The 20,413-nt window shown below is 41.6% G+C and overlaps 1 protein-coding gene across 1 annotated transcript in view; it reads right to left on the bottom strand.

The window, feature by feature from the left end:
* LOC132404879 (potassium/sodium hyperpolarization-activated cyclic nucleotide-gated channel 1-like) overlaps positions 1–20,413 on the bottom strand; it is a 255,912-nt gene that overhangs the window by 176,914 nt on the left and 58,585 nt on the right. The window lies entirely within an intron of this gene.

Genomic DNA, 20,413 nt, shown 5'->3' with positions numbered 1-20,413 from the left:
CTCACCTCCCACAGTAGCCTGGGGTACATCTCATCCGGTCCCGGCGACTTATCCAAAGATGCATTCCAAAAGCTCCAGCACATCCTCTTTCTTAATATCTACATGCTCAAACTTTTCAGTCTGCTGCAAGTCATCACTACAATCACCTAGATCCTTTTCCATAGTGAATACTGAAGTAAAGTATTCATTAAGTACATCTGCTATTTCCTCCGGTTCCATACACACTTTCCCACCATCACACTTGATTGGTCCTATTCTTTCATGTCTTATCCTCTTGCTCTTCACATACTTGTAGAATGCCTTGGGGTTTTCTTTAATCCTGCCCACCAAGACCTTCTCACGGCCCCTTCTGGCTCTCCTAATTTCCTTCTGAAGCTCCTTCCTATTAGCCTTACAATCTTCTAGATCTCTAACATTACCTAGCTCTCTGAACCTTTTGTAAGCTTTTCTTTTCTTCTTGACTAGAATTATTACAGTCTTTGTACACCACAGTTCCTGTACCCTACCATAACTTCCCTGTCTCATTGTGTCTCTACACAAATATCCCCAGAACATTTGCCACATTTCTTCCGTACTTTTCCCTGAGAACATCTGTTCCCAATTTAAGCTTGCAATTTCCTGCCTGATAGCCTCATAATTCCCCTTATTCCAATTAAATGCATTTCTAACTTGTCTGTTCCTATCTCTCTCCAATGCTACTGTAAAGGAGTTATTATTATTATTATTATTATTGTGTTGCAATGTACTGCTGTCACATAACAACAAATTTCATGGCATATACCTGATTTTGATTAAATGTGTCATCGATATCACTTGGTTCTGCATTTCATGAATTATGTACAAGGGCACACTGAATTGCTCAGTACCAGAAGGTAGACGTAAGAACACAGCAAGCAGAAGTAGATGATTTGGCCCCTCTGACATTCAACAAGATCATGATTGAACTCGGCTTTCCTTTAATTCCTGAACATACAGAAACAGCAATCTTTGTCTTCAATAAACAGTGACTGAGCCTGCAAAGCTCTGCTGGACGGCAAATTCTAAAGTTTCACTGCTATTCAAGTGAGGAAATTTCTACATATCTCTTTACTGAATGATCCACTCCTCACTATGAAGTTATGATTCCAGGTTCTAGCTCTGGATAGACCAGCCTATATTTACCTTGTCAAATGCCTTAAGAATTTTGGGACTCAAGAAACCATAGATGAGGGAATCTGGAACACAAAATGGAAACATATTGGAGGCCAAGAGGTAATCAGCTGATCGGGATAGATTTGATGCAGTGTTTCGACTCATATGTCATCTGTCCCTTTCCCTCCAAAGACTTTGCCTGACCCACAGTCTTCCCCCAGCAGTTTGCTTTTTGCACTTAAGCACTTTGTATGTTTCAGTAAAATCACATCTCATTTTTAAGACTGAAGAAAGAAAAAGCTAAGTCTGCTTAAACTGTCTTATCTCATCTGAGTGAATACAAGTTTTTTTTTAAAGTTGTGTTGTGTAGTGTAGTGTAATATGTAATTACTTTATCAGGCCTATTTTCACTGAGGTTTGTAAGGAAACTTCTTCCAGACTTGTGTCTTGTTTTACACTGAAGGAATTCCAAGATTGTTCTCATGTGGACATGCCATTATCAGTCCACCTCCACCTCTGGGAATCTGGGTACAAGAGTTGGGAAGAATTTGTCCATGCGTGGATGTCTGCAACTTAAAGTAGATTCTGCAATGGAATAGGGCAAGTGACAACAATTCACATAGAAGTGAAACAAGCTGATTCGTTGTATGATTATGGGAGGAGGCTTTCACATGTTCCTGTCAACCAAATATAAGCAGCAGTGCCAGGTTGGTGCAGGGAAGTCTGTGCAATTGGCAAAAGAACTGTCATTGCTTGCTTGAGCGAAAGAGAGTATTGTTCAGAGTTGAGACTGCACTCCAGGAGACAAGCACAGATTAATAAATTCTGGTTCTGGTCAGGACTGCTCTCCTGCATGTAATGGATGGGTTTCCTCAATGTCTTTGGATCTTCTTAAGACCCACCTCACATGACAGAGTCTCAAGGCAGGGTGTGACGACTTTGCAAGGTAAAGATGTGGCAGGTTTCCTCCTCTGTAGGAATACACTGCTGCAGCACTGTTGTTCAGTACCTGGTTGAGTTTATTTTCAGGTCAATTATGGTCACCAAAATGTTTCTTCACTATGGACAGCAATAACTTTGCTACTGAGTGTCAGGCAATAATAGTAAAGAACTCCATATGATATGGTCATTGACAAACAATGACAGGGCATTTTGAGAATCAGCCACTTAAACTTTCATGACGACAAAGCCTTTTGGCGCCGGCACAGACCAACTCACTGCTTATGCGTGAAGCACTCCAGGCTGTAAACTTCGCCCCCTCACCATGGCCAAGAATGCCTCTGCCCTCCTGCTGCTACTACAGTGGCTCAGACTGGGGCTCGTGACAACCATAGATAACCATGAAGTGCGAGACCCTCTGAGAGCTTGCCCTGGGGTAAACATGAACAGTCTATACAGTGAAACGTCTCAAGGGTTGGTTTACTTTCTGATCACAGGCCACCTCCACCATGCCGGTTGTCGGGTGACCAGTTTGAAGGATGCAGCAGCTCTCTGCCATTGGCTGCTTTGTGCGCCACGGCACCTGTGTCTAGTTCGTGGCACCTCCGGGGTGCAGAAACAGCAGGTGCGAGAGACTCACCGGCTTTCCTTTGTCTTCAGGGGCTCACTTTCACACTGAGGTCATGACCAGTTCTGAGGAACCACTGGGAAAACGTGCTACAGATACAGGAGGGCCCACGTGCACAGTTTGCTGAGTACCCGGTGAATCCTTAGTTTTGTAGTTGTGTAACTTGGGGAGACTTAATGAGGTACCAATTGAGCTTGAAGTGTTACTGAATGTTTAGTATTATCATTTTTGTAACTTAGGGTGGCTTAGATGTTTGGTCGAATGTTTTACCGTTTGTCTGTAAATAAGTAGTTAATGTGTTTGTTCATAGTCGGTATTTTCTGTCTCACTTACCAAACCTGTGAAGCTGCTTCCTCATAACAGTGAGAAACCCAGTGGTCCTAAACATTTGGCACATAGTGATCTGGAAGCTCTGACTATAACATGTTAAAAGTAACTTCAATAGTGCCCTGACTTTGCTTCAGCACACCATGACTTTGGACTTCTTAGTGACTGCAACCCTGACTGGTCTCACCTCCTCTGGGACCCATCAGCAAATTATTTTCCATTTCAAGTTGAAGCTGAAGTTTGTTTATTGTCATTCAACCATACACATGCAGCAAAATGAAACACCGTTCCTCAGGGGCCAAGGTGCAAAAGACGGCACCGACAGTCACACAAAATGCATATAGTTATGGTCCAACTCAGAAAGTCATAAAATAATATTAGCCCAAGTCCCTGAGTGGTGTAGCCTGAAGATTGATGTACAGTACATGGATATTGTCCTGGAGCCATCTTTCTGTAAGGTAACAGTCTTTTCTAAAAGTAGACCGGTTTGTTTTCCAGGGTGCAAAACTGGCGAACAATGTTGATGGGAGGGCCAGCCTGAGTAAAGAGCAACCACTCACACAGTAAGCTCAGTTTGCAACAGATCAGTCTCTGCTGCCTTGAGTAAGCCAGGGATGTTGAAGTAGAGAGTCATCTTCAACAGTGTGCCAGTTTAGGCAAAAGTCCATGTTTGATCCCTGCATGAAGCAACAGATGCAATTCACTGCAGTCTTAGTACACTTTACAATCTGGAGAGATCACAATTCAGATGTTGGAGACAGTAATTTACCTCCTATAATAAGCCCTCTGGGTCTAAACCATTCTGACTGACCTACAAAATACTAGCTTCTTTTCTAGTCGCTCCCACCTTGTCCTTGCTTGTATTCTAAGCCTGCAGGGAGCACTACAAAAGCAATGACATTAGCAGATTACCAGGGCAAACCTGAGAGTGCTTACCCAGATAATGTCTTCAAAGAAGCATCATTTGCTAATGTTTGCAAAATAATTCTGTGCTGGAATTCAAATCATGGTGCACATCCAGTATTTCTATTTTATGGCACAAAACCTCTCCCTCACTTCTGCTTCCTCCCTCACCACCATTCAGGGCCCCAGACAGTCTTTCCAGGTGAGGTGACACTTCACCTGGGAGTTGGCTGGTGTGGTATACTGTGTCCGGTGCTCCCGGTGTGGCCTTTTATATATTGGTGAGACCCGACGCAGACTGGGAGACCGTTTCAATGAACACCTACGCTCGGTCCACCGGAGGAAGCAGGATCTCCCTCCCAGTGGCCACACATTTTAATTCCGCATCCCATTCCCATTCCGAAATGTCAATCCATGACCTCCTCTACTGTCGAGATGAAGCCACACTCAGGTTGGAGGAACAACACCTTATATACCGGCTGGGTAGTCTCCAAACTGATGGCATGAACATTGACTTCTCTAACTTCCATTAATACCCCTCCTCCCCTTCTTACCCCATCCCTGATTTTTAATTAAAAAAAAAATTTCTCTCTTTCCCTCTCACAATCACTCCTTGCCTGTTCTCTATCTTCCTCTGGCGCTCCCCTCCCCTTTTCTTTCTTCCAAGGCCTTCCGTCCTCTGATACTCCCCCTTCTCCAGCCTTGTATCCCTTTTGCCAATCAACTTCCCAGCTCTTAGCTTCATCCCTCCCCCTCCTGTCTTCTCCTATCATTTTGGGTCTCCCCCCCCACCACTTTCAAATCTCTTACTATCTCCTTTTTTCATTAGTCCTGATGAAGGGTCTCGACCCAAAACGTTGACTGTACTTCTTCCTATAGATGCTGCCTTGCCTGCTGCATTCCACCAGCATTTTGTGTGCGTTCCCTTACTTCAAGTTTTCAAAACTTTAACAATTCTTATACTTCTTGAGATAATCCTGCTTGCAGACTTGTGGTTTCCAAATAAAGATACCTAGCTCCAGCTTTGCACCAAAATGGATGACTCAACAAGAATAAAAAAATTACTGTTATTTACATATATTACCAAGCAGATAGCTTCAGCCAGCAAAGCAAATTTTGCTTTAATTATTTTATGAGCAAAAGGATTTGCTGTAGTCTTTTATTCTGAATCCGGTGAAATATGCAAATGTCACTTATATCAGGAATTTTTAAAACATTATGAAAGCATTCAAGGAAGTTTTGCCTTTGTGAAACAGCAGGACTGCAATGCACATAATGAGTTTAGTTCATTTTGCAACACTTCTTGGTCAACTGTGCACAAAAGGCATCCAGCATTTAATATTGGTTTGATTAATCATTGAGGATTAAAATGAACTGCACAATTGTGAATTACGCACAGCTACAGAAGAGTGTGAATTCATGAGACAGCAAGGATCCTTTCATCTATAATCAGATTGTTAGTTCATGATAAGAGGTGCGATCTAACAGCACTGGAATGAGTTCGTTGGTCCACACAGAAATAGTGCTGAGGAAGGGCGGACTCGGATCTCCACACACATTCTCACTCTTCCTGCGTAATGGCTCCAGCCAGATAATAAGATTTACCACCAACTTAAAGCCGAGAGGGGCCACTGCACAGGATTGATAAAAGCTGCATAGGGTTGCAAACTCAGCCAGTTCCAGCATGGGCAATAGCTTCCTCGACAGAGGGCATTTTCAAAAGCAGATGTCTCGAAAAGGCAGCATCCACCACTAAGGACTCCCATCACTCAGCTCGTGCCTTGTTCTTATTGCTAGCACTGGGGAAAAGTTACAGGAGCCTGTGCAGAAACAGCTACTTCCCTTCCGCCATCAGATCTTTGAACCAACGCAGGAACACTACCTCATTTATTTTTGCTCTCTACTTGCACTAATTTAATTCAAATATAACATATAGAGACACATTATATACATCTTATCATAACTTAAAATTTTTATGTATCGCAAAGTACTGCTGCCACGAAACCACAAACCTCACAACTTATACCAATGATGTTAAACCTGATTCCATTTGAACAATATGTTGCTTCCAGAGGGAGAAATCAAGTAAAAGAGCTAGCCCTACATAAAAGCAAAGTTTGATAAGGCAAGTTATATGACTACAGAATCAAAGCAGGATCCAGGAAAACAAAACTTCAAAATGTTGGCAGGACAAATTGCTCTGCTGTGATTTTCAGGTTAGAAGATTAATTGGTCACATGGCTATAATCGGGTGGCGTGGGCTCATTGGGCCAGAAGGGCCTATTACCATATTGAATCTCTTAAACAATATGCCCCCACTCCAGTATGAATGGTGGTACGTTGGGGTCTCTTAATAATAAGCATCCCCTCAACCCAAAAGGCAGCAAGAAGAAAGTTCGGACACAGCCGTCCAGTGTTTTGATGAGTAAAAGATAGACCAACGATCATTCTTAATTCACTTTACAGCACAGAATTGCAAAATGAAATTGAAAGAGTAAAGTAATGCTTTCAAGAAAAATATGTTGAAGAAAAGCAAGGCGGAAAAATACCATGCCAAAAAAAAAGGAAATAATAGAGTTTTAAAAAAAACCTTCAAGAAGGCCAGGCATTCGGAAGCATTAGGAAACTCTCCAAATCTATCCTTCGTTTTCCGCAGAGACTTACTGATAAGTCACAACATAGATGATATCACATGCAAATAAAGCCTGAGCCTCTCGGGGCATGCCTTGCCACGTGCTGACTTTATTAAAGGACAGTGCGCATGACAGGAACAAACTGCTGACTAGAACAAATCACCTTCAGCAGAACTGGTTTCTCATGTGGAACCAGACAGAAGGCCAAGTGGCAGCACCAGGAAAATATTAAAAGCTTGCTGCCCAGCAAAATTTAAGGAGAACGTCACAGAAGCTGGCTCAGATTTTGTTATTATAAGCTTTCACTTTCAAACAAAGAGCTTAATTAAAATTTTAAAACCTACTTTCCATGAGATACATTGTTTTCATTATAGGCAAATTCTTCTTTTTCCCCATAAATGTTCCTTTGTTTGTCTAATACTCATTATTGCTTTCAAGCTATTCTTGATCTATTGGTTCACAGTCAGAAGCCTGACTTAGAACACCGTGACTTCCTGCCTATGTTCAGAATAACCTTGACTCTCACTATAGTATACATCCGAAGGGATGAAGCATTGTTTGATGCTCAGCCTGACTCAATTAAAAGTATGATGAAGTAGGCCAGGGGTTCTTCTAAGGATAAATACTCTCACCTATACCGCCTGTCAGCACTCTCTCGTTGAGCAAGTGGCAAGAACAGGATTGGTACACTTACCTTCTGATGTCGTGACCAGTATGCCATTCTCACCTGACATCTGTTAGTACCAACAGGATCTTATTAATAAAAGGCAGACCAAAGAACTTTCCTGGAGATGAACCTTCTCCACATAGAGAGAAACACACAAGTTTATTGTTTGCCACCTGCTGTGGGAGAATCAATATTTCTGGCCAAATTTGGGGAAATTCTTTGACAGGAATAAATATTGATGGAAAGCTTCAATTTCCAGTCTTTTACTCCATTGAAATTCTAGATTCTAAGAAGCATCCTGTTAGTCATGTACAATAACTGAGTATTGATGAGTATATTTGAATAAATGAACACTTAAAAAACATTACACAAAGCTCAAAGCCACGGTATGGATATGAAAACAGACAGAAGTGGATGCCAAGCTATCATAATCTTGATTAAGGAAGCAGGTCTCAAGTGTGTGAGATATGGGGGCAGAGGGATTTGGGAGTCAGATCTACAGCATGGGCTCAGATGACTGGAAGCATGCCTTCCAGCATCACAGTGGTGTGGAGGAGGAGGAGGATTTAAAATTTAATCCCTTGTCCAAATGAATGCAAGGTAATTGCTTACACTCCCTCTGGCCTAATTTTGTTGTTAATTTATTATAAGAAATGTAATCTTCTTTGGCTGTTCTGGAGGCAGTGAGCCAGACTACACTGCCACTGGCTTCTTATGCCTTACAACACCAATTTTCAATCTGTTTCCCTGCTGGAAGCGTGTATTCAAAAGGGAGATGCTCAAAGTACTTTAAATGACCTGAACAACAAGAACGTGCACGTAGTAAGAGAGTGCAGGAAAATCAAGCTTACAATATTGTGATGTTCAAACTGGCTCTGGGCACACCTGAAGTAGAACATAGAAATCTACAGCACATTACAGGCCCTTTGGCCCACAATGTTGTGCTGACCATATAACCTACTCTAGAATCTGCCTAGAATTACCCTACTGCATAGTCCTCTATTTTTCTAAGCTCCATATACATATCTAAGAGTCTCTTAAAGGACTCTATTGTATCTGCCTCCACCATCGCTGCTAGCAGTACATCCCATGCACCCACCACTCCCTGTGTTAAAAACTTACCCCGACATCCCCTCTGTTCCTACTTACAAACACTTTAAAACTATGCCCCCTGGTGTTTCAACCCTGGAACAAAGCTTCTGGCGATCCACACAATTTTTACTTTTCCCACATTCACGTGTCTGGCTTTGTCCAACAATTCTTTTCTCAAACATTAAGAGAGAAATGGCATTTACTCTGCACTTCTCAGATTATTGGCTTATTCTGGTATTATCTCATATGCCCAAACTCACAGCTCCGTGACTGGAACTTAAAAAGGAGCTTGCATGGGCTTTCGGCATATTTCCGGCAGCCCAATTGAATCAGAAGTGAGAGAAGAGGTAACCCACAGGTTGCTTGTGGGCATTCTCTATTTTCCATCAGCACAACCAAATCATGATTTATTAGCAAGAGAACAATAAAGAAGGGCAGAGACAAGCAGAGTGGCTATTGTTGATGTGGCCATTGTGAGAGTGGATCAGTATTAGACTTCAGCTCATCAGGTTTTAGTAGGAACAAACTTGGGCGAAGCAACTATTTGGAGAGTTCCTTCTTCTTCAAGCTTCATTCCTTGTCTGCTAGTGCATAGTCCGTGCAGTTAGAATGACTTCAGGGGATGTGTTATCTCCTTTGTGAGAGATGTGGGAATTTGGGGAGACTTCCAGTCTACCGGATGACCACATCTGCTCCAAGTGCACTGAGCTGCAGCTCCTCAGAGAATGTGTTAAGGAACTGCAGCTGCTGCTTAATGACCTTCAGCTCATATGGGAAAACGAGAAGGTGAAAGATAGGAGCTAAAGGGAAGTTGAGCAGCCAGAAGTCTTGCTACATAATGGCGCCATTGACATAGGTAGGAAAAGGGAGGAGTTTGTGAAGAGTGAATTTAGGCAGCTAGGTAGAAAGCTTAAAAGCAGGACTTCCAGGGTAGTCATCTCTGGATTGCTGTCTGTGCCACGTGCCAGTAAGAGAAAGAATAAGATGATTCGGCAAATGAATGTGTGAATGAGAAAATGGTGCAGGGGTCGGGGTTTCAGATTTCTGGACTATTGTGATCTACTCTGGAGAAGGTATGACCTATGGAAAAGGGATGGGTTACACCTTATTCCAAATGGGATAAATATTCCTGTGGGCAGATTTTGGGGAGGGTTTAATCTAATTTGGCATGGTGATGTGAAACTGAGTGTTAGGGCTGAGGATGGGACAGATGGTTTACAAACAGGTGCAATGTGTAGTGAGACTATCAGGAAGGATAGGCAATGTTAGGATAAAACTGCAGTCAGTGGAATTAGTTGCATTTTAATAAGGGAACAAATTTGAAAAGGTGGTATATTTGAATGCACACAGTATATGGAAAAAGGTAAATGATCTTTGAGTGTAATTGGAGATTGGCAGGTATGAGGCTGCAGGGGTCACTGAGTTATGACTGAAAAAAGATTATAGTTGGGAACTTAACATATAAGGATACACACTGAATCGAAAAGACAGGCAAGTAGGCAGGGGGTGGTGTGGCTCTGTTGGTAAAAAATGAAATTAAATCCTTAGAAAGAGGTGACAGAGGATTGGATGTAGATTCATTGTGAGTAAAGTTAAGGAATTGCAAGGATAAAAAGACCCTGATGAGAGTTATATACAGGTCTCCAAACAGTAGCCAGGACATACACTACAAATTACTACAGGAGGTAGAAAATGCATGTCAAAAGGGCAATGTTACTATAGCCATGGGGGATTTCAATATGCAGGTAGATTGCGAAAATCAGGTTGGTGCTGATTTTGGATTCCCAGAAAGAGAGAATTTGTAGAATGCCTACGAGAGCAGCTTGTGATCCCCTCTAGGGGATCAGCTATTCTGGATTAGGTGTTGTGTAATGAACTGGATTTGATTAGGGAGCTTAAGGTAAACGAACCTTAGGAGTTAGTGATCATAACAAGATAGAATTCACCCTGCAATCTGAGAGGGAGAAGTTAAAGTCAAATGTACCAAATGTGGTGAAGGCGGCAAATGCATTGTGAGCATTCATTCTGAGAGAACTAGAATATAAAAACAAGGATGTGATGCTGAGGCTTTATAAGGCACTGGTGAGGCCTCACTTGGAGAATTGAGAGCAGTTTTGGGCCCCTTATCTTAGAAAGGATCTGCTGATGTTGGGGATGGTTCATAGCGGTTTAACAAAAATGATTCCAGGACTGAAAGTCTTATCATATCAGGATTATTTGATGGTTCTGGGCCTGCACTTGCTGGAATATAGAAGAATGAGGGAGGCATCTCAAGTAAACATATCAAATGTTGAAAGGTCCAGACAGAGAGGATGGGGAAGAGGATGTTTCCCTTAGTGGAAGAGTCCAGGATCAGAGATCACAACCATAGAATAGAGGTGAGATGAGGAATTTCTTTAGCCAGAGAATGATGAATCTGTGGAATTCATTGCCACAGGTGGATGTGAAGTCATTGAGTGTATTTAAGGCAGAGGTTGACAGAGTCTTGAAACGTCAGAGTTTGAAAGGGAAGGAGAATGGGGTTGAGAGGGAAATGGATCAGCCATGATGAAATGGTGGAGCAGGCTTGATGGGCTGAATTGCCCATTTTTGCTCCAATGTCTTATGCTCTTATAATTAGCTTTTAAAAATCCTACAAAGAAACCACAGTTGAGTATAAATGTCACCTTCTACAACTTATCCCAGAAGACTGCCAAGTAAGCACTTTAGTGACAAAACAAAATTTAGTGCCAAGTTATTTAAAAGGTATTACATAAATCAAACTTTAAAGTATTCCTTTTTCTAGTTGACTTTTACACATTCCATATATTTTTCATATAATTTTTGTCATTCTTGCTGCATGCCTCCTTGACTTTTCATATGACTCCAACCTGTTTCACTCAACTCTTCCATAACTCATTATTGTAAATAAACACAAGAAATAGAAGTGTTGTACACGTGTCTCCAAATCTAAAGTAACATTTACTTTCGCAAACATGTGATGTCATCTTTGGTTTCATCTCTCTCCTTCTCTCACCCTCTCCCCCCCCCCCACCCCACCCCCACACACACCCACTTAAGATTTGCCTTTACAAATTAGAGATTACAGACTGGAGTTGGTTTGTTTTGTCACATTACTAGAATACGGTGAGAAGCTTTATTTTGCATGCCATCCAGACAAATTATTTCAAACATAATTACAACAATGTAGTACAAAGGGAATATCTGTAATTGGATGCAGAATATGCAGTCACAGGGAGAGCACAGTTCCGCTAAATAAGTAAGATGCAAGGGCCTTGATATTGCAGATCCAGAGACCAGGTTTTATTGTCGGCATACAAGGAGTCTATTCAAATGTCTTATAACAATGGGATAGAAGTTTTTAAGTTTTTTTTATTTTCAAATTTTTGTATCTTCTGCCCAATGGAACAATGGTGAAGAGTGAACTGACCAGGATTGGAGTGGTCCTAAATTAAATTCGCTGTTTTCCAAAGGCAGCAGGAAGTGTAGATGAATTTAATGGATGGGAGGCTGGTTTGTGTGATGGACTGGACTGTGTTCACAGCTCTATCGAATTTATTGTGGTCTTGGGCAGAGCAGTTGCCACATCAAGCAGTGGTGCATCTAGCTGAAATGGTCTTTGTGCTGCATCTATAACAATCAATGAAAGTCATCAAGAACATGCTGGACTTCTTTAGCTTTCTCAGGACATAGAGACATTTATGTGATTCCTTGGCCATAACCTCGATGTGGATGGACCAGATCAAGCTATGGGTAATAATATCATAGATATCAAAAGATAATTCATCCACTAAACTATAACCACAGTGATATGGTGGCAGTCTAGGTTGACACGGTAGTGAGGCATTAGTCTCATTATTCACTAAAGTCATACTTCAGAGATTTCGAAGAGGTCACCAAAAAGTTGGATGAGGGTAGGGAACTGAAAATTGTCTATCTGGAATTTAGCAAGACCTTCGATGAGTTCTAGCATAGTAGGCTGGTCTGAAAGGTTATATCCTATGGAATCCAGCGTGGGCTAGTTAGAAAGACTGTAAATTGGCTCAGAGTTAGGGGGCACAGGGTGGTGGCTGAAGGTTGTCTCTTGGAATGGAGGGCAAGTGATAAGTGTGCTGTCGGGTGCAGGGACTCTTCATGTTCTTTACTTACACGAATGATTTGGATGCAACTGCATGAGGTTTGCTCAAAAGTTTGCAGATGACACAAAATGATGTCTTGTTGGTAGTGAACAAAGTTATTGTAAATTGCAAGGAGATCTTGATCAGTTAGCAAAAGGATTCCAACACAAATAAGAGTGAAGTAATGTAACATCAAAAGTCAAACTTGTGTCAAACTTGAGTACCGTGTACAGTTTTGGTCACTCTGTTTAAAGAAATATTTAACATGGAAAAAGTGCATCTGAGCATGGTGCCAGGTCGAGAGGTTCTGAGCTATAGGCCAGGCTACGTCATTATTCCTTGGAACATGGAAGGCGGGGCAATATTATAGAAAGGTCTAAAATTATGAGAGGCCTGGATAAGGAAGATGCTTTTCCCCATGGTAGGGGAGACAAAAGCTAGGGACATAAACTTAGCGCAAGATGGAAAAGATGGGCAACTTCTTCTCCGCACAAAGGGTAGTGAGTAAACATAATGAGCTCTCAAAAGTGGGTTGAGGTAGATGCAATAGTATTATTTAAGAAGCACTTTTTTAAGTACATGGGGAGTGGTGGTAGGAGCAGGGCTCAGCAGGATATTGGCTGAATGCAGGAAGCTATAACCAGTTAGAGGGTATTGTGGTTGGCATGGACTCATTGAGCTGAAGGCCTGTTTCTGTATTGCTCTACAGCTCTAATTCCAGTGAGCCAAGTTTGATCCCACACTTGTCACTGGTGTGGAGTTTGCATGTTTTGCTCATGACAACATGGGCTCCCAGTTGGTTATCTAGTTTTTCCCAAAGATACACCAGTAAGTAAACCTGCTGCTGCAAACTACCCCTTGCTGCTGGTAAATGACAGAAGAATTAAAGGGGCATTGAAGGAGCAAGTTGCTGGGCAAGGAAATCAAACTAGGTGGAGTGGTACTGAGGGAATTACTCTAGTTGCTGCTAGCATGGATCCAATGGGCTGAATTGATCTCCTGTATGTCAGCAGCCAAAAAATCCTTGGTCTGATTCCTTGGCCCATATTTATTTCACTGTGCTTCACCTTGACATGGATTGTAGCAGATTGCAACTATCTGGAAAATTACGTACAGAGAGTAGCAAACTTCTGTGCAGCAGAGATTCCAAAACTAAAGGGCACAAATTAGGGCAAGAGGTAAAAGTTTTACTGAATGGTAGCGTAGCAGTTAGCATAACGTGACTACTGCCCCAGCGACTCTGGTTCAATTCTGCCACTGTTGGTCAGGAATTTGTAATGAGCTCCCCGTGACCATGTGAGTTTCCTCCTCCCAGATTCCAAAGGTATATTTCTGGTATGCTAATTGGTCACATGGATGTAATTGGGCAGCAGAGGCTCGCTGGGCCAGAAGTGTCTGTTAACATGCTATAACCCCTAAATAAGAGGAGGACCTGAGGAAGAACATTTTCACTCAGTGGGTGATTGAAATCTACAACGCACTGCCTGAGTAGTGGAATCACATAGACACATACAACCCTTTAAAAAGTATCCACACAAGTACTTGGATTACCAATGCTATGGACCAAGTGCTAGTAAATGGGAATCGGGTAGATAGGTACTGATTGTTGCTATGGATGTGGTGCGCTGAAAGAGCTGCTTTCATGTTGTTTGACTCTATTACTAGCCTCAGTATTCATCTGAGGGGGGATTTGATGCAGAGAGTAGTCTGGCCAATGTGGCTCTAATGACGTATATCGGATAACACGGATCACTGTCCAATCATTACCACTGGAAATTCATGTGTGGATATATTATTCGATGCCTACAAAGTCAAATAGCCTTCCACAAAAACAGCACGTAGGCTCATATAATATAAACGACCAAGATGACTGTGAAATTAGACCAAAGACCAAGGGATCATGACTTATAAAATAAAGACGGTGAATATTATAAGCACAATAATATTAGGCCACAAGTTCAAGTGGAAAAATAATTAATAACTAGATGGTGACACATTAAGAAACAATTCTAATATCACTGATGCAGAGAATTAATTTTCATCATTATATAAGGAACCCCACTGGAATCTTTAAGGTGCAAAACATTACATCAATGTCACTTTTGAACAAAATTAATGACAAAATATTTCAGTATCAACTGACACTAGTGACAATGCTATATTCAGAGCCCACAGCCTGCAGAAATAACATGAGAGGTTCCTAGAGTCGCACGCAAGTATTTGTTTTCATTTGCCGTCCTTCCAGATGATGCAACATGCCCCCAAAATATCTGAGAATCTGTAGCTTGCAGAAAAAAGTTATTTTTCTCCCTCTGAATAACTCATGGTATGACAACACAGGTACAAACCATGAAAGGCACAATATCCTTACTGTAATTAAGAAGCAATACACAATGCATATCCAAAAGCACCCCTCAATAAGCCTACAGCCTTCACCGACTCTATGAATGACCTTGGTTGGATGGGAGGAGTGAAGCTTTAGGAGAACCTACAATATCCTTTCATTGACTTATTCTCAGAATATGGGTTTTTACAAGTTTCCTTCTACCAGTGTGCCCAGGTCTGTCACTTGAACTCTGGAATTTGTGCAGCAAAGATGGCTACACAATGCTATATACATATAGTTACAGGAAGTTAAGCATCAAGTACTATGTGGTCAAGTTGGGATGGTGTGCATGGAGAGAAGAGTAGCTTCTGCCCTGGTAACTCAGCCCTCGAATCCAATCCCGATGAAGGGACTACACGCTGAAGTTTATTGTCTATTTTCCTCCACAGATGATGTATAACTCGCTGAGGTTAGAAACATAGAAACACTGAAAAGCTAGAGCACGCTACAGGCCCTTCAGCCCACATAGTTGTTCCGAACATGTCCTTACCTTAGAAATTACTAGCCTTACCTATAGCCCTCTATTTTACTAAGGTCTATATACCTATCTAAAATTCTCTTAAAAGACCCTATCGTATCCGCCTCCATCACTATTGCCAGCAGCCTATTCCACACACTTACCACTCTCTGAATAAAAAACTTACCCCTGACAGCTCCACTGTACCTACTCCCAAGCACCTTAAACCTGTGTCCTCTTGTGGCAACCATTTCAGCCCTGGGAAAAAGCCTCTGACTATCCACACAATCAATGCCTCTCATCATCTTATACACCTGTATCAGGTCACCTCTCATCCTCCTTCACTCCAAGGAGAAAAGGCTGAGTTCACTCAACCTATTCTCATAAGGCATGCTCCCCAATCCAGGCAACATCCTTGTAAATCTGCTCTGCACCCTTTCTATGGCTTCCACATCCTTCCTGTAGTGAGGCGACCAGAACTGAGCACAGTACTCCAAGTGGGGTCTGACCAGGGTCCTATATAGCTGCAACATTACCTCTCAGCTCCTAAATTCAATTCCACAATCGATGAAGGCCAATATACTGTATGCCTTCCTAACCACAGAGTCAACCTGAGCAGCTGCTTTGAGTGTCCTATGGACTCAGATCCCAAGATCCCTCTGATCCTCCACACTGTCAAGAGTCTTACCATTAATACTATATTCTGTCATCATATTTGACCTATCATAAGGAACCACTTCACACCTATCAGAGTTGAACTCCATCTGCCACTTCTCAGCCCAGTTTTGCACCCTATCAATGTCCTGCTGTAACCTCTGACAGCCCTCCACACTATCCACAACACCTCCAACATTTGTGTCTTCAGCAAACTTACTAACCCATCCCTGCACTTCCTCATCCAGGTCATTTATAAAAATCATGAAGAGAAGGGGTTCCAGAGCAGATCCCTGAGGCACACCACTAGTAACTGACCTCCATGCAGAATATGATCCATCTACAACCACTCTTTGCCTTCTGTGGGCAAGCCAGTTCTGGATCCACAAAGCAATGTCCCCTTGGGTCCTACTTTCTCTAGCGTTCAGTGTGTAATTTAATCTGTGGCTCGACAGTGATATTTAATATGTCACAACTTCATTTCCTGCAAGATTGCAGAATCCAGCAATATCTTAAGGGAATGAAAATTAAACTTCTATGGATTGGCTCATGATCAAAGTCTGAGCTGTACAACGCAGAAACAGGCCCTTCGGCCCAACACATCAATGCCAACCAAGAGGCCTATCCATACAAATCCCACATTAATTTCATATTTGTTTAATCTGCTTATTCAAGTACCTATTCTCTGTTGCTACTATTCCCACCTCTACCACTTCTTCTGGCAGCTCATTCCAGATACAAAGTACTCTTGGATCTGTCCCATTAAGCCTTCTCCTTCTCACCTTTAACCTATGCTTTCTATTTTTTTGGCACTGCTATCATGAGAAATCAACACTGGCTACCTACCCTAACTATAATTATCATAAGATTGCTACATCTAAGCCTCCTTATTCAGAGAAAAGAGATCCAGCTATCCAATCTCTCCTCATAACTCTACTCCTCCAATCCAAGGCAACAACTGTGTGCATCTTTTCAGCACCCTATTTAACTTATTGCCCTTTTTCCTGTAGGCCAATCCTGCCAGGTAAAGATGGAAATCTAACATGAGAAATTCATCTGGTTTTGCATAACTGAGCCATGCAATGGGTCCAATTGGTCTGATTGTTATATTATGTTGACCGAAGGGTTGAACAGATGCCTCCCATCAGTAACCACTTATTGAATGTCTAAATTTTTGTCAATACAGATAAAGCCTCCACAGACTGTATTTGATCCAACTTGCCACGGGAGGGACCTTTTAACCCTGAGCCTGCGGAGGATAAGTAAATAAGTCAAAGCAGGATTTTACCTGTTTATGAGTTGCTAAATAATTGTTTGAGCAATTAGACAAAATGAAGATATTTTATAGCAGATGTCCATTTCAGGGATCAAAAAACTTGAGCAAAAACATTAACACCTTAATCTACCTGGCACTCCTTTAACATACACAGAGTGCGTCTTTTCGAAACTCGCCTGAACCGAACTGTGTAAAAAAAGAGAACTTGGTGAAAATGCATCACATTCACACCACAGGAGAAGGAGAAGTTGCAAGAACACTCTGAAACTCAATGCAACTGCAAGAACACACAGTTAAGGTAGGGCCCAAAGTGCAAATGCACAGGGACAGACTGGGCAGGAATGAGTGGCTTAGTACACATTAAGAGCATGAAGCATAAAGAACAGAACAATGTAATGCTAGAAGCAGAAAATGATGCGCAGAGTGAAGTGTGAAGGGGTATGGAGGGCTGTAGTCCAGGTGTGGGTCAATAGGACTAGGGAGGATCACAGTTCAGCACAGATTAGATGGGCTGAAGGGTCTGTTCCTGTTCTGTAGTGCTCAGAGTGAAAACACAAAGGGAATTGTGGAATTTGATTGGTTAATGCAGTTGTAGAGTTTAGTGTCATTTGTATTTTTTTCATTGTTGTCAAATCTGCTGAAGTCAATGACCACAATTGTGATATTAACACTAGGAGCCAACATATAGCTAACCAATCTGCCTAAGCTTGATACTTGCTTGTGACACATTTGAGCTCTTTTAATTTGATTAATGTGATTTTCTGCCACTGCTGTAAATTAAATTCTAAGTAGCTTGCTCTTTTACATGTTAAGTTGCTGACTATCCAGTGAAAATCTGGATTTAATGCAGTTGAAAATAAAAAAACAAATTAGGAAAATTGTAATTCCAGAGCAGTAACCTATTGAAGAAATGTATATCTTATAATTGGGAGCCTTCTGTTTACTATTCTATGTGCCACAACTTTGGGCCATGGCAACGGATAAGGATGAGTATTTATTCATGTTTGTGTAGCAGCTTAACCACTTACTACTACTGCTAGCTTTCCATATGTTCATCTTCAACGTCAAAGTCACTGTGCAATGATTTGTCACATCAATTCAAGTAAGACCAAAAAGAAACACATATAGTCAATAGATTATCTGGAAGGTCAACATGTGGGATACACTTGTTTGATTTTGCACTCAACTATCTAGAAACATGTTAGTAGTACATCTTGTGTCAGCAGTCTCCAAATTTCCAGATGTGCAAGACAATGAGGGCTCTGTCAGCAGATCACCACCAGGCAGTCAATCACCTGCACTCCAGTGTTTGAATTCCCATGAACTTTACTAAGGAGAGAAAATGTAAGCAAAAGCTCTAAAGTTATACACATCACAACAGAGCAAAGAATTTTTCACCAAGGATAGTCACAAATCTCTTGATTTGAATGGAAGAGAATGGTTGTTAAAAGTGCTTAAGTTTGTTGAAGAATGTATAAAATCAAACCATTTTTCAAAAGTGTTTTAGGACTCTTGTTTCACTAGAATTTGATTCAAGCCTTTAGAGAGCAAATCCTCATTCCTTAAGTGCTTTGAGCATTTAAACAAGTCTGTCCAATCTGGACACCTTGGACATTGTTGCCTTTTGTTTACCCACCCAGCCCCGTTTCAGCAGGCCCCTTTTACTCTGCTGCCCCCCCCCCTTGTTTCCATCACCACCTAATCTCATTATGGCAATGGAAGCCTCTCTCATCACAAAGGGCCTTTCTGTTGACAATCTTCCCAGTGTTTTCCAGAAAATCAAGATAGGACAATTCCTCAGTTCTAAAATTTACTTCAGAGTTCAGAGGCATTACTTAGAACCAGGTAAATCAAATTGATTTATGACCAGATTTATCTTGCAATGAAAATGTGCAGAATTTTGCAAATCTGACAATGCATCATAACCACAGATATTATAAGTAGGTTTGATACTATTGCATGGAACTTGTGCACTGAATGACCAGGGTCTCACACGTGACTGTGCAATCAGCAGTGTGCAAGTGATGGCTCAATGACTTTCAGCTCAGACCCAGAACAAGCAAGAGAGTGCCAGTAGACTGACAGCAATTCGGGGATGTATGTGCAAACATCAGGAATTAGATTAGGGTTTATTTAGTTCAGCACAACGCTGTGGGCCAAACGGCCAGCTCCTGAGCTGTACTACTCTAATTCCCACACATTGCCATAAAGGGTACGACACCCACAGGATGGAAACTTACAGAACGGTGCAGTTTGTTCGGAAAATGACCACAATTATATTCTATTCCAGAAATGTTAAGCTTCAATCATGCAGTATTGGAAAAAAAACACTATCAACACAATGAATGACAGTGGTGAACAGAGAGGTGTGGGTAATTCCAAGTAGCACTTTAAAGGACCAGCTTGCCCACTTGATTTCTGCCTTCAGTGTAGTCTCCACTATTTTTCGCAGGGCTATTGCTAGGCAACAAGCACATACACTTGAATCAGGCAACAGTTCCTTAAATATACAACTGGAATCAATGGGAAGCTTATTTGACCCTTTATGGATAACAACTGAGGTGAATACACCAGTTTCATCTGAGGAATTAACTGAAGATCCCAAAGGCAAGTTTTATTGTAGTTTGAAGGATCAGGATAATCTTTTAGTCTTTCAATGTTATATTTTGCTAATGCTTTGGCATAGCAGGTTTCAATTTCAATAATTCAGTTGTACTGACTGCAAGATACGTATTTTAATCATCTTGCAGCCCCTTTTCTATTTAACTATCATTCCTACTGTTAATCACTATTAATGGATGGATTAATCATTAGCATCCTTATAATCCTGCTTTATAATACCATCCCGTTATTTATTTAAATATACATTATTTCCCATCCAAAGATGGTCTGGATCAGAAATAACGTCTCCTCCACGCTGACAATCAAGGAATTGCACCTCAAGGAAGCATGCTTAGCCCACTGCTCTACAATCTCTGGCTTTCTGGCTAGACACAGCTCAAATGCTATCTATAAGTTTGCCAATGACTCTACTATTGTTGGCAGAATTTCAGATGGTGATGAGGAGACATATAGGCAGCTGGTTGCGTGCTGTCACACATCAACCTTGCACTTAAAAGCAGTAAGACCAAGGAACTGACTGTGGACTTCTGGAAGGGGAAGTTGAGGGAACACACACCAGTCTTAAATTAGGGAACAGCAG

This window comes from Hypanus sabinus, chromosome 14, assembly GCF_030144855.1.
Source record: "Hypanus sabinus isolate sHypSab1 chromosome 14, sHypSab1.hap1, whole genome shotgun sequence".
Classification (NCBI taxonomy): domain Eukaryota; kingdom Metazoa; phylum Chordata; class Chondrichthyes; order Myliobatiformes; family Dasyatidae; genus Hypanus; species Hypanus sabinus.
The sequence above is the reverse complement of the archived record's forward strand: the minus strand, read 5'-3'. Positions and strand labels throughout refer to the sequence as shown.